This window comes from Crocodylus siamensis, chromosome 15, assembly GCF_052110815.1.
Source record: "Crocodylus siamensis isolate JL-2025a chromosome 15, ASM5211081v1, whole genome shotgun sequence".
Taxonomy (NCBI): Eukaryota; Metazoa; Chordata; order Crocodylia; family Crocodylidae; genus Crocodylus; species Crocodylus siamensis.
In genome coordinates, this window is record NC_143409.1 from 23,261,869 (window position 1) to 23,274,311 (window position 12,443).

At 41.0% G+C, this 12,443-nt stretch overlaps 1 protein-coding gene across 3 annotated transcripts in view; it reads right to left on the minus strand.

Moving 5' to 3' along the window:
- MYO5A (myosin VA) overlaps positions 1 to 12,443 on the minus strand; it is a 188,358-nt gene that overhangs the window by 174,982 nt on the left and 933 nt on the right. The window lies entirely within an intron of this gene.

A 12,443-nucleotide genomic window follows, 5' to 3' on the forward strand; every position in this document is an offset into this window, starting at 1 on the left:
AATAGCAATTACTGCTGTTTTGAAACATGCTTCTACAATAATTTTGCCTCTACAGAACTCAAAGAAATATAGAGGCATTAATTAGGCCTCAAAATATTCCTTGGAGTTACCTATTACTGCACACATTATATAGACAAAAGAAACAGAAACAAAGATAAAGTAATGTGCTCACAGTTACAGTGCAGCAGAACACAATAGGAGCCTTCACTATTCACCTCCTCATATAACTATGAGATAACATTTCCATAGCCATTTCAGAAACATGTCTTCCCATTGATAATGGTTTTTTGGGCTTATAGATTGATAGATGTTAGGGTTGGAAGGGACCTCAGCAGGTCAGAGTCCAACCCCCTGCCCTGGGCAGGAAATATTATCTTAAGAGCCTTTGAGAATTATATTAGCTCAAGAAAGCATTATTAATTGTTATTGCAACCAACATCCACAGTAAGATCAAAATTTGCCTCATGTTATCTTTGTCTTTTTCCCCTAATACACTTGAAGGAGTTGTAGCCCCAGCCTTAAACACCTAGACTCCACTACTATTACCATAGAGATTTCCCTGAATAGTCACTCTTTCCCTGGTTAGTTTTAGCTAATATAGAAAATTGGGGCATCACAGAGTGTAGAATAAAGCCTAATACAGACATTCAGTCTCTCCTAGGAGAGTCCCTGCTTTCACAGGAGAAACCATGAGTGTACAGCTGTTCAGGCTTGTTCTCCCAAAGTAAAAATGGCAGCTCCAGTCGAAAAAATAAGGGGAATAACCAGGGTTAAATTAGAAGTCTAGGAGAGTTTCTCCTGGGCAAGTGAATGTCTGTATATGCTGACACCACAGGCTGGCCATGGGCAGTCTGGGTTAACCAAGCAGGACTATGCTAGGTAGACTATGCAGAACATCCTGAAATGTGTGCACAGCCTCTCCCCCACCTCCCTTACTTTGGCTACAGTGTCAGCACTGCAAGCTCACCACTCTTCAGGGCCTCAGCATTCAAATGTCTGTACACATGGCTCTGGGTAAGTTTTTTTTTTTAGGGTTACCATACTTCCAGGTTTTCCTGGACATGTCCTCTTTATTGGCCCCTTGTCCTCATGTCTGAGTGGGTTTTTAAAATGAGTGCAAATGTCTGGGTTTTTGCTCTCCCTCTGCTTTCCTGGGCATATGCAGGTTGGGACTGCTTGGGGCTGGGAGCAGGAGGCAAGGTGATTGGCTGTCAGGGGTCACATGCTCTGCACATGGGCCCCAGCAAGTGAGAGAGAGTGAGTGAGTGAGTGAGTGCTCACGCGCAGCAGGGTTGGGCAAGGGGTGGAGAGCAGAGGGCTCTGGGCTGACAGTGAGGGGCACCAGCAGCACTATGGGGCAAGGTGCTGCAGGTCAGGATTGAGGGGTACCAGCAGTGCAGGAGCTTAGAAGTTAGGGGCAGAGGCAGGGCACAGGCATATCACTGGCCACCTGCCTCTCCCCCTCTTCCTCCCCTTCCCCCTGCTCCCAGCACCCTCCCTGCCACAGGCATCCTTTTTTGATCCTGGAAATATGGTAACCCTAGTTTTTCTACCACAAGAACAAACCTAGGAGGACTCTCCCAGGTTATTTGAATGTGTGTATGCAGCCTAAGTAATCTACAATTCCTGGACCTCCAGCTAACCAGGCTCCCCTTTCAAGGGCTCTGGTCAAACAGGCCCACCCTGGCTGAGCTCTTGAGCTTCCACACCTGACCTTGATCCCAAGTTAATGCAACTGCCCCAGTTTGTTCTAACTGGATTGGCTGCTAAGAGTGCCATTCAGTTCTTTTAAACCTTGACAACAGTTTCAGTCTGTTCCAACAAGCCTCACATTCACCAAGGTAGAACTTGGTACCAGCTCTCCGTTTCTCCTGGTTTCTGATCTCTCCTTCCAAACTATACATCTTGAACCTCCCTCTTGGCTCTTCTGGGACCTGGTCTTGCGTTCTCTGCTCCACTGACCCAGACTCTGACCCAATGCCCTGGTACCCTGTACCCCCACCTGGCTGACCTCTTGGTTGCCCTTTAGGGCCTACCCGCAGGCCTGGCAAAACGCTCACAAGACCCATCTCAGGAAATTTGCCAAATTAACCCTCACTTAAAAAACAGAAACTCATGTTGCTACAATGCATCCAGTAGGAGCCAATACATATTGACAGAAAGGTCTAATGACAGTATGGCTTCCTGTCTCCCACAGACATCTGGTACAATTACATTACAAATGTCCTGTCCTCCACTCCTTGACTACTGGGTAATGACTGTGCTTCAGGTCATCAACAATCCTTTCATTTTTACAAATTCTTACACAGACACAGTAAGGAAAAAAACAAAACTAACATATGGTAGAATCAAATGAGAACACATCAAGATGAACTACTTTCTGAGGCAAGCTAGTCTGGAGAAAACCCAGGTTGTGAGGGTTCAATTTTCAGCACAAAATCTGTGGGTACTGTTGTGCTTGCAAATTATGGAGCCATTCAGGTCAGTTGTATCACAAAGTGCTGATTCATAGTGTATTTCACACTGGGCTGCTGCTTGCACCAGCCTGAAATTCAGGGAGTGGTGCATAAGCTTAAAGGCTTGAGCCCAGTAACTGTGACATAGTGGGGTATGTGGAAATTGGATGCCACACCTAAAAAAATAAATCAGTTTTGCTATTAAATATTAAATGCTTTTAAGCAATCAAACCCATCTTATCAAAAGGATAGACACATATGTGCCAATCACTTTGAAGGACTCATCAAGAAAAAACACTTTTATTTGTTTGCCATGCAAATTACGCTGGAATATCAGACTACAATAAATATCTCCCCTACAACAGAATAAAATACAAGTTAAAACCCTGCGCTTTTAAAGTTTTACAGATGTTCTTAACTTCATACTTTGAGGTCAGTGGAATTTTTACAGTGAATAAAGTTAATTGTGTGTATAGGTCTTTGCAGAATCTTTGCCAAACATCCCAAGGTAAAGTTTTTATTTTTGAATAGCAGGACATTATGCAGCAAAGGCTAACATACAACTCCCCTGCACAGCAGAATGAATTAAGGTCCTGAACTGGCACCATTAAAGAGTCAGTAAATTCCTGCAGCTCAGGCTCAAACTTTAACTACCCAAAGTTCCAAGGGGAAGAAGCCAAGAGGAGCAGCAAAGGAAGATCCTTTGCATTTCACAGCTCGACTCTTCTCCCCTGTCTCTCCCAACCCTCAGCAGCTCTATCTTTGAAAAGCAGGATCAACTGTGTAGCTAATATTTTTCAAACTTAGTTTATTTCTACTTTTGTATTAAGACTAAGAGTTTTTATTACTGATTTAAACAAACAAAATTAGACACCTTGCATACAGATCATACATATAAACACACATGCAAATATGTCACTATGTCACAAGTAGGATAATTGTTTGTCTCAGTAATTTATACAAATCCTAGTCTATCAAAGAAGAAAAACAAAAGCAACAAATGTATTATGGGAAAAAAATGCCCCAAGAATCACAGATCCAATTATTTTAACCAAATACCCTTTATTCTGCAATGCAAACATTTTAAAACCATTCACTATTAAAGCAGAAAATTGCAACTACTGTTTTAAATCTCATTTTCATAGCATCACCAGAGGTAAAGGAGTAAGGAGACACTATCTTCCTCCTTTGTGCTCATTTCTGGACTCCGCTTCTGGCAAAAAACGGTAGGAACAGCTGTAATGCTCAGATACTTAAACTGGCCATAACTCACTTCTACAAACACTAATAGATACAGCATGAGGCAACGGGGAAAACATCCATAGTAAACAGTGTTTCATAAAATGTGCAAGACAAGTAACCATTAACATTTTTTTCAAACATGCAATTCCCTGCCAAAAAAAGTGAAGAACGACTTAAGTCCAGAATCTGTTCCTGCCAAGCTCACATGGACAAAACAAACCACTAACTCTAATTAAGAGTTCCTGCTTTCCAGCAGTTTTCCAGCTCAGAGTGAAATTGCTGAAAGGCAGCAATCTACCTACTCATCCAAAGTCAAATTAACTCTTAGTCCCCCAGCATTCTAGGGTGCTTTCCATCTCCCCTCCCCATAGGGTGGGCAGGCTAACCTTGGCCCAAGTTGTCTGCTCCCCACCGCTGCCCCCAACCAGGAAGGTGTGCTATAGCATCTCCCCCTGGCTTCTGGCCTGGGCCAATGTAGGCATGTGACTGCATTTCCAGAATCAAAAGTGAATATCTATTCACTTACTTATCAATTTAATCTATAGTTTAAACTAACCTGTGAAGAGTGAATCAATTCAGCCTTGGGCTTTTTGACTGTTTGTTCTTAGCCTTAGTGTCAAAGCTGAGATGGAGGAGGTAGGGGAGCAAAGACATGGGAAGGGAACGAAAAGCCAGAAACCTTTACAGGTGTAACAAACATACACTTCCTGACATCACAGCTGTACCATCCAGTGCATATCAATAACCAGATATTGCTTTAGTGTGGACTGTCTAGATCAGCCATGGCACCCTGGCTGAAAATCACTGGCCTGTATTCATGCTTAGGATCCTGTTAGGTTCCAAGACTTCTGAATAGAACAGAATCAAGGATAAAAACTGTTCTATTAAAAAACTGTTCTATTAATATTAGCTACATGGCTCTTGTGGGATCACTAACTTTATAAAACCTAAATTCTGTCTCTAGTTCCTTAAAACTGTATTAAATGATTGGCATCTCTAAATCCACTACAGAAGCTAACATTGCATTTTTTAAAAGTCTAACAGCAGTAAGGGATAGTCATTTGCAGAAAGTAACTGTCAGTTGCACACACTTTCCCCCATACAGGGAAAAATCTAACCATCTACTTACCATATTACTACCACCTTTGACTTTTTGTAGAAGCCAACTGTATTAACACAAAGCTGATGAAATACCAAGGGATCTGATCAACACATATTAGAATACCATGCTTTTAAATAAATTATTCTGAACTGCTCCTTGGATATAATTAGTTCAATGTGCATCTTTTAACAGGAAAAACGCTACAACTGTACAATGGATGCATTATAATACGTGTATATGTATGTGCATATGTACACACATTCAAACTTACACCTTAAGCAACCATAAACAATTTCCTACTGAACAGAGAGCTACTGAAAAAAAGCTTCCAGAAATGCTACTGTTTTTCATTTGTCTTGCATAATACATCCTCTCAAAGCCTATTTGTGGAAGAGGCTTTCACAGAGAGATTGCTACCTCAAGACCACAAAAGGCCCTGCCCATGATGATCTCATTTCCTATTGAGAAGGAACTTGGTACTCAAATGAACAGCTCTTACCATAGAGGTCTTGGTTTAGTATAGCTGTACTCCTTAAGGCTTCAGTTTTTCTGCTAATAAGAATAGCAAAGTGTTGTTGACATATCACAGATGTTAACTGCTAACAGAAATCTGAGATTTTTTTTCAGTTTCCTAGACCATGGATGTAGTGTCCAATAGCAAAAAAGAAAATAATATATGCAAAAGCACTTCCTTTACTATAATCATACACTGCAATATAGTAGGTATTGCTATATTAAGTGCCTTCACTTCAGCAACAATTTCAGGAACACTGCTATGTAAAATTCTGATCAGTCATATACCCATGCTTAAGCACCATTATTTTAATAGCAAAGCAGTTGCCCTAAGTAGCTAACATATTCCCTCATCCGTTTGCAATGAATTTTTGAAACAACACAAGGGCAAGATTAGCAAATATAGTATCAAAGGCTCCCACATGTTACTGCTTAATTTAACAACAGTATACATTTAATTTCTATGATAACCTCACAGTACTGAGGCCCCTGACATGTTACATTTAAGATGCAATAATAGGTTAGCCTCACCTTAAATAGTAACCCAGATGCATGTGCTAGTCAATTTAAGGTGTGATAATACAGTAATTGAGCTAGAAAGTTATTTCACATCTAATTATAACTTTGTGACTCATTTGTATCATGCCTTAAATTGAATAGGTGGCTATTCACACACCAAGATTTATCAAAACATGCGTGCCACCCAGCTCGGCAATACACATGATTTTATAAGCCCCAGCACAGGAAGATGCACATGAATGGCAGGGTGTGTGATTCTGGGATCAGGGATTAGACCCCATCACATCTTAAAGTGAATGTCTGTCAGGAGCCTAAGTCCCACATATCCCATGTAGAAATATGCTAAAATATTAAGTCTTTGTTTCTTCTTGGTTAAAATAGCACACCATACAAGTTGTATATCAACATGAAAAACTGCCACCATGCTATTATTGAGCAGTACAACCCTGAAAAAAAATCTATTAAGACAAATCGGTTGCTGTTTAATTTTCAGAAAGCAATACAGTATACAACAGAAGGATTTCTTAATTAAGCCAGCTAGAGGACTTCCTCCAGTTCTACATTTAAAAAAAACATGTGAAAGAAGTAAGCAAATGTGTAATATGTACTTGTCTTTACACTAGTATTTTATTTGTTGCTATTATTTTTCTTATTCTGGACTTTTAGAAACTAGAGAGTCAGTCTCTGGTCATTCTCGATGTCCAGCCACAATAGCACAATGCTGCCTTCAGCTGAAAATACTGCAAAGGGATGTTCATTTATTTTAATAACTAGGACCTAACCACACCCCAAGAACTGTCCCAATTAAGCTACAGGGTTCCGAGGTCTGCCTGTGCAGTCTTCTATACCAGACTGGAGCCTGCTGTTTCTTTTAAATGCTCACAAAGACATTTTTATTGACCATGGGGAACCCTTACTTATACAATACAATACTTAGAGGCAAATTTCAATCACATATCCTTCAGCAAAACAAACAAACAAACAAAATATTCTGGGACAAAAACAAGCTAGATAAAGTACATAGTGAGAAGAGCTAAGTCACAGTGTATGCACTAGCAGTGAAACCAGTGAAACTGAATTGTGTTTCTGTCAGCAGTGTCCCATATTCCACCCTATGTCAATCTGGTTTATTGCTTACAAAACCCAAAGATGAGCGGCATCAAGGAGAAGATGGAGGAATTGAAGGTCAAACGTTGAGTTTGGCTTGTTGAATCATAAGCTATAGTGTAAACTAAAGCTGTCTACTAAATACCCAATAAGTCTTTCCACTGAATTTAACTGCAGCTGGATCAAGTCCTAGGTAAACAGCACTAGCTGTTAATTAGACTCTGGAAAAGGAGGCAAGAAGCATCAAGGATTAAAAAAAAAGAATGATCTATTACTAATTTTTTAAACACCATTAGGGCTGCTTGTTGTTCATACCCAAGACAACATAAACCTAAATTCTGCGAAAACAATGGTTCTATTTTAGAAAATCTTTTTACCCCATCAAGTGTTAACTATCGGAGACTGATAGGGGCCTAAAGAACTTCCAAAAAAAATCTAAAAATAAAGTACCTAAGATAAAATACAAGTCTCTGTTTCTATAACTGGGAAGATTAAAGCAATTGTGAATAACTGTGAAGTGCCTAAATCACAGTAAGGAAAGCCACAGGGAAAAATAAGCTTTGAACTAGGGGAACAAAAACATTAAAAATGTAAGTTCCTCATTTTAATTTGAAAAGAAGAGCAAACACAATTTCTAACCTTTTTTGTTAACTTCCATATACTGGTATTAATCTTTTGTGCAATTTTACAGAAATTTGAAATATAACTTTGGGCCAAAGTTATAAAGAAAAATGCCTGACACTATTCATGAAATAGTTCTGAAACTGAGCTATGCCCTAAGGCAGTGGCTCTCAACCTTTTTTGTATCAGGACCTATTTGTAAACATTGATGGCCAGTGCCGACCCAGTAAATAGTTTAAGTAAAAAACAGCCCGCTGGTCCTGTTGGTGCCCCTCACTCCTAACCAGGTGACCCCCAGCCCCAGCCCCTAGTATGTGGGGCATGAGGTGTGTGCAGGGGGGCATGAGAGGCCCAAGCAGCCCCTTGTAGGCTAGAACTGTGCCAGCCTGCAAGGGAAACCCCACAGTTTGTGTTTTTCTCCTTTAAAGGAGAATCCTTTTTTGAAGTTTGTTTGCCACCCTTTCATATATTCTTGTGACCCACTTTTGGGTCTCGACCCATGGGTTGAGAAACGCTGCCCTAGAAGGAAGATACTGCCTTGTATACAATTTACATTTGAAATCTCATTGGGTGCAGCAATACCAAAAAGGCACAGGTCAAACACATTCACACAGAGCATGTTGTTGTTTGCTTGTCCTGGAGTCAGTCATTGCATTCAAAGCTTCTGTTAACTGCAATAGTGAATAACAACACAAGTGTCTATACAGAGTCACAGAGATTAAACAAATTGACATGCAGATAAGGGAAAAAGGATTTTCACAGTGCTGACATGGCTTATCACAAAATGTATGTAGATGGTCTTTGGCAATAACAATCTCACTCTGGAAAAATAGTTACTGTATCCTATTTCAAGATAATAGTTGTAGCATGGCCAGCAACACAGAAGTAGTATTTCATGGTGCCATGGAAGAGATCCATGTTTGCAATCTTCATTCGTCATTCTGCATTTGAATGGTGCTTTGGGACATCTTGAAGCTTAACAGTGCAAAACTTCACTTATCTATACTTCACTGATCCACAAACTATACTTTGCAACAAAAACAGTGATCTCGCCCTCTTCCTGAAGTTTTAAAGAAATATTGACAATATTTTCAAAGCTGATGCTCGATTTTTACCTACTACTGTTATGACTAACTCCTAAGATTACTACAGCTGCAAAAATCAGGGAAAAACATTCTACTTCTTCAGTTTACTTTGTCCATTCAACATGCACAAAAATAGTCTCTCACTCGCTGATCAACTTGCCCTGCCTTTCAGAATCTTGCTCTCTGTCATCTTGAAGTTGTTCCCATTATGGTCACTGTACATATTTTGTGCCCAAGCAAGATTGTAACACTGCAGGAGACATCTCCTAATCTGAGCCCTTCTGATGGAGAATTTCAAGCAGAGGACATCCAACTATTCTAAAAAATCCTCAAAAGCTGCATCCAGACGAGTTCAGACATCTGGTGTATGGCACCATACACCTATCTGTGATGCCACACACCACACATGCAGGCATTCCCCGCACTGCTACCTGGCAGTATAGGTAATTTTTGTTTTGTTTTTTGACCCAGGGAGATCCTGGGGTTAAAAAAAAAAAAAACAAAACCACCACCAAAAAAAGCAGGGCAGCACACACAACAGCAGTGCACAGCACCCAAAACTGGAGCCTGGCCAGCCAGAGCCACACTGTGGCTGCTGGCCAGGCTTCCTACTGTGGCTGCAGTCCCATGGGGGGTGCAGGGGGGCAGGATCCCAGGTAAGGCTGATGGCCCCAGCCTCCCCTACCCCACCTGGGGTAACCTGCCATGTGCCAGAGCGCACATAGCATGGGCATTCTCTGGTGTGCTACTACTTGTTCCTTGGGAAACAAATGTTTGGACTCATCTGGATGCAGTGAAAACTTATTAGTTCATTACTGTGGGAATTTCAAAAAGACCATCCTGAACAAGTTAGAACCACTGAAGCTGTAGTAAGGATTAAATTAAAACAAAAACACAAAATGTGTGGCAGCTCTCTCTCTCATACTTAGAAAGAGTTACCTGATTTATGCTGTTACACTGAAAGATCATTTAAAACAACACATCCTCTCTGGTCAACCTGTCCTTTTCTCCTCTACCCCACTCCCTAGGAAACCTGCCAGTGAGACTGCTTCTTCCTTGAACAGTGCCCTTGAACATACCTACCCATGACTGAACCTCTAAGCACTACATACTACCTATTATTTGATCCAGTTTTCCTAATGTTTGGTCACTTTTAACATAGCTGCTGAATCTAGGGCTAAGTCTCACAGTAACTGTGCATCTATGCCAAGTATTACTTTCATGTTGGAGGCTCTGTGTATTTTATGGAACCATCCTGAAGGTGATCACCAGTGGGGAAGAGATATAAAAACTAGTCTTTCAGGACTACACATGGCTTTAAAAGAGGAGGGAATAATCTCTTCTAGCTCTATAAAGAATAGGAACAATCTTTAGAAAGTGAACACTGGAATAAGTTTATTACCTAGTCCTCTACTGGGGGACTATATGCTGCACTTGTTTTATTTTACAGGACCGTTGCTCAGTATCTTAAAGTCCTTATGTTCCTTATTTAGTAAGTTTACTCTGCTGTTCTTATTCACTAAATAAAACATCTAAAAATTGGAAAACAGAGGTGGGAGGGCACAAATATGAAGAAAACTGAGATGATGAATGGAAGAAAACAAAAACTCTCTCTCCTCCAGCAAACAGGAGCCCTTCAAATCTATTATATGCTCATACACCATCACCCTCTTCAGGAGCTGATAAAGTCTGCTAAGCTGTCATAAGGGCACTCTCCCAGAACAGGAAATCTAGTCCTTTCTAGCAGCCTAGTAAAAAGTTGGCCTATACAAGGTAGGAAGGGTGTAAATTTAAAGCAGAATAGCTATTCCTGTTTAACTCTGGGCATGAACACATAATCAAGTTAGTGGAAGATGCATGTGGGTGGAAATGTACAGTGTTTTCATTGCTCCATGACTAACTACCTTTTTCTAGAGGAACCATTCATCTATCTGAACAAATCTGTCCTGCAGTAAATGAACGCTAGTCTTCCATAGGTTAGTCTGGTGGTTCTCAACCTTTTTCAACCTGATGTTCCCATTGATAGGTTTGAGACACCCCTCATAAAAGACCAGTTTTGAGCTTTCACTTGTTTTTTGACTACAGAAAAATAAGAGAACAATTCTGCTGCTGCACAGAACTCAGACAAAGACTACAACGGGCTAGAATGTTTTTAACACTGTGGGTTCCGATTTGAAAACTCTGGGTTTATCTTGTAAATCATGTTTGCAAACTTAACAGTTCTAACGTTGTATGGCACCCTGGTTGAGAATCAAAGAAGTTTTTAAGGATGAAGTGCCATGGGCTAGTGTTCACTTATTATGCACAATACATGCACAAAGGCCACTACCATGGAACAGCTGAAACACTGTAATACCCTGCTGACACTTATCTAGTGCTAACTTAATCAAGTGTCTATACCTTCCCATTTTGACCATTTTTATTGTGGAATAAAAGCATCTGCATAATTTGTTAATCAGGAATAGTTATTCTTAATGTATACAAGCCCAACTAGATGTCCAGTGAATTTTTCAAGGCCAGCTGTGCCCACACTTCCTTTGACCAGAATGCTTATTTTCATTTGTTTATGCAGATACATTTAATACAAACAGCCATCTAGAACAGTGGTGTTCAACCTTTTTTCTCCTTGGTGGACTGGACAGGCAGTGCCCAGTCTGTCCAAGGGCAGGATGTGGCCAGTGGCCCTGATCCAGCACCCAGGGTGGCTGCAGTGGGACTCCATCCAGTCATTCAGAGGAGGCCCATGGCAGGAAAGGGGCATGGCCCGGCCCTGATCAAGCCACATAGAGACATGGGGGCACGGCCCAGCTCCATTCACTTGGCATAGGGAAGAGGGCAATGCCTGCCCCAGATCTGGCTGTGCTGGTGGAGGAGGCGTGGGAATTTGGCAGCGAGCAATGGTTTGGGACTGGCCAGTGATGTTTACAAATGGGACCCAATACCAAAAAAGGTTGAGGACCGCTGGTCTAGAGCACCTCGGTCTATCATCAACTAACCATCACCTCCACAATTTTTTTCAGCCTCTCACTTATGTGATTGGCTCCAATCTCTGGCCAAGAGCCAGCTTTTCCCATAACACACACTGTTTAGAGTTGGCCTGTGGAACACTTCAAAATTGTATCAAGAATTTGGTTTGTATTGACTCATTATCCTCAGAAGGGATTACCCACTGTATATTCATGGACAGTTTACTGCAAACACAGTGAAAGAATCATCCAGTGCAGAAATACTCTCTTTTCATATTTCCTACTTACACAAGTCACTAGCTGGACCATAACTGATGTTATAAAGCAGTGGAAAATTCAAGACTGGACACCGTTTAATAAAATATACCCAAACTCAACCTGAAATTACAAACTTGATACAATACTGTTTGATAAGATTCAATGGCATGGGGTCAAACCTAATGAATACAACAGACCTTTCTACCAGAAAAAAAAGAAAAGAAAAATCAGTGATCAATAGTTTTGTTGCAGGTACACACACACGAGATATTTTACTGCTAATGCATAAAATGTGCATTGCAATAAACCTTAATCCTGTCGGTCAGTAAGACACGTGAACTGCAGAGATCAGTGCAGAAGCGCTGCATACAAGGAGAGGTAGTAAAATTCACCCTAAAATATATTAAGAGATTGACTGAAAAGTGGGCCCTACAAAGAGTCTCCTTCCTGCATCAGTCAGTGCTGGAAGCCGGGATCTCAGCCAGGCAGAAGGTAAGGAAAATCGTAGCCTATGATTACCCCCAAAGATTTCCTGCAAGGCTGCTAAGGCTCAGACCCGTCTCCCACGTTTGTT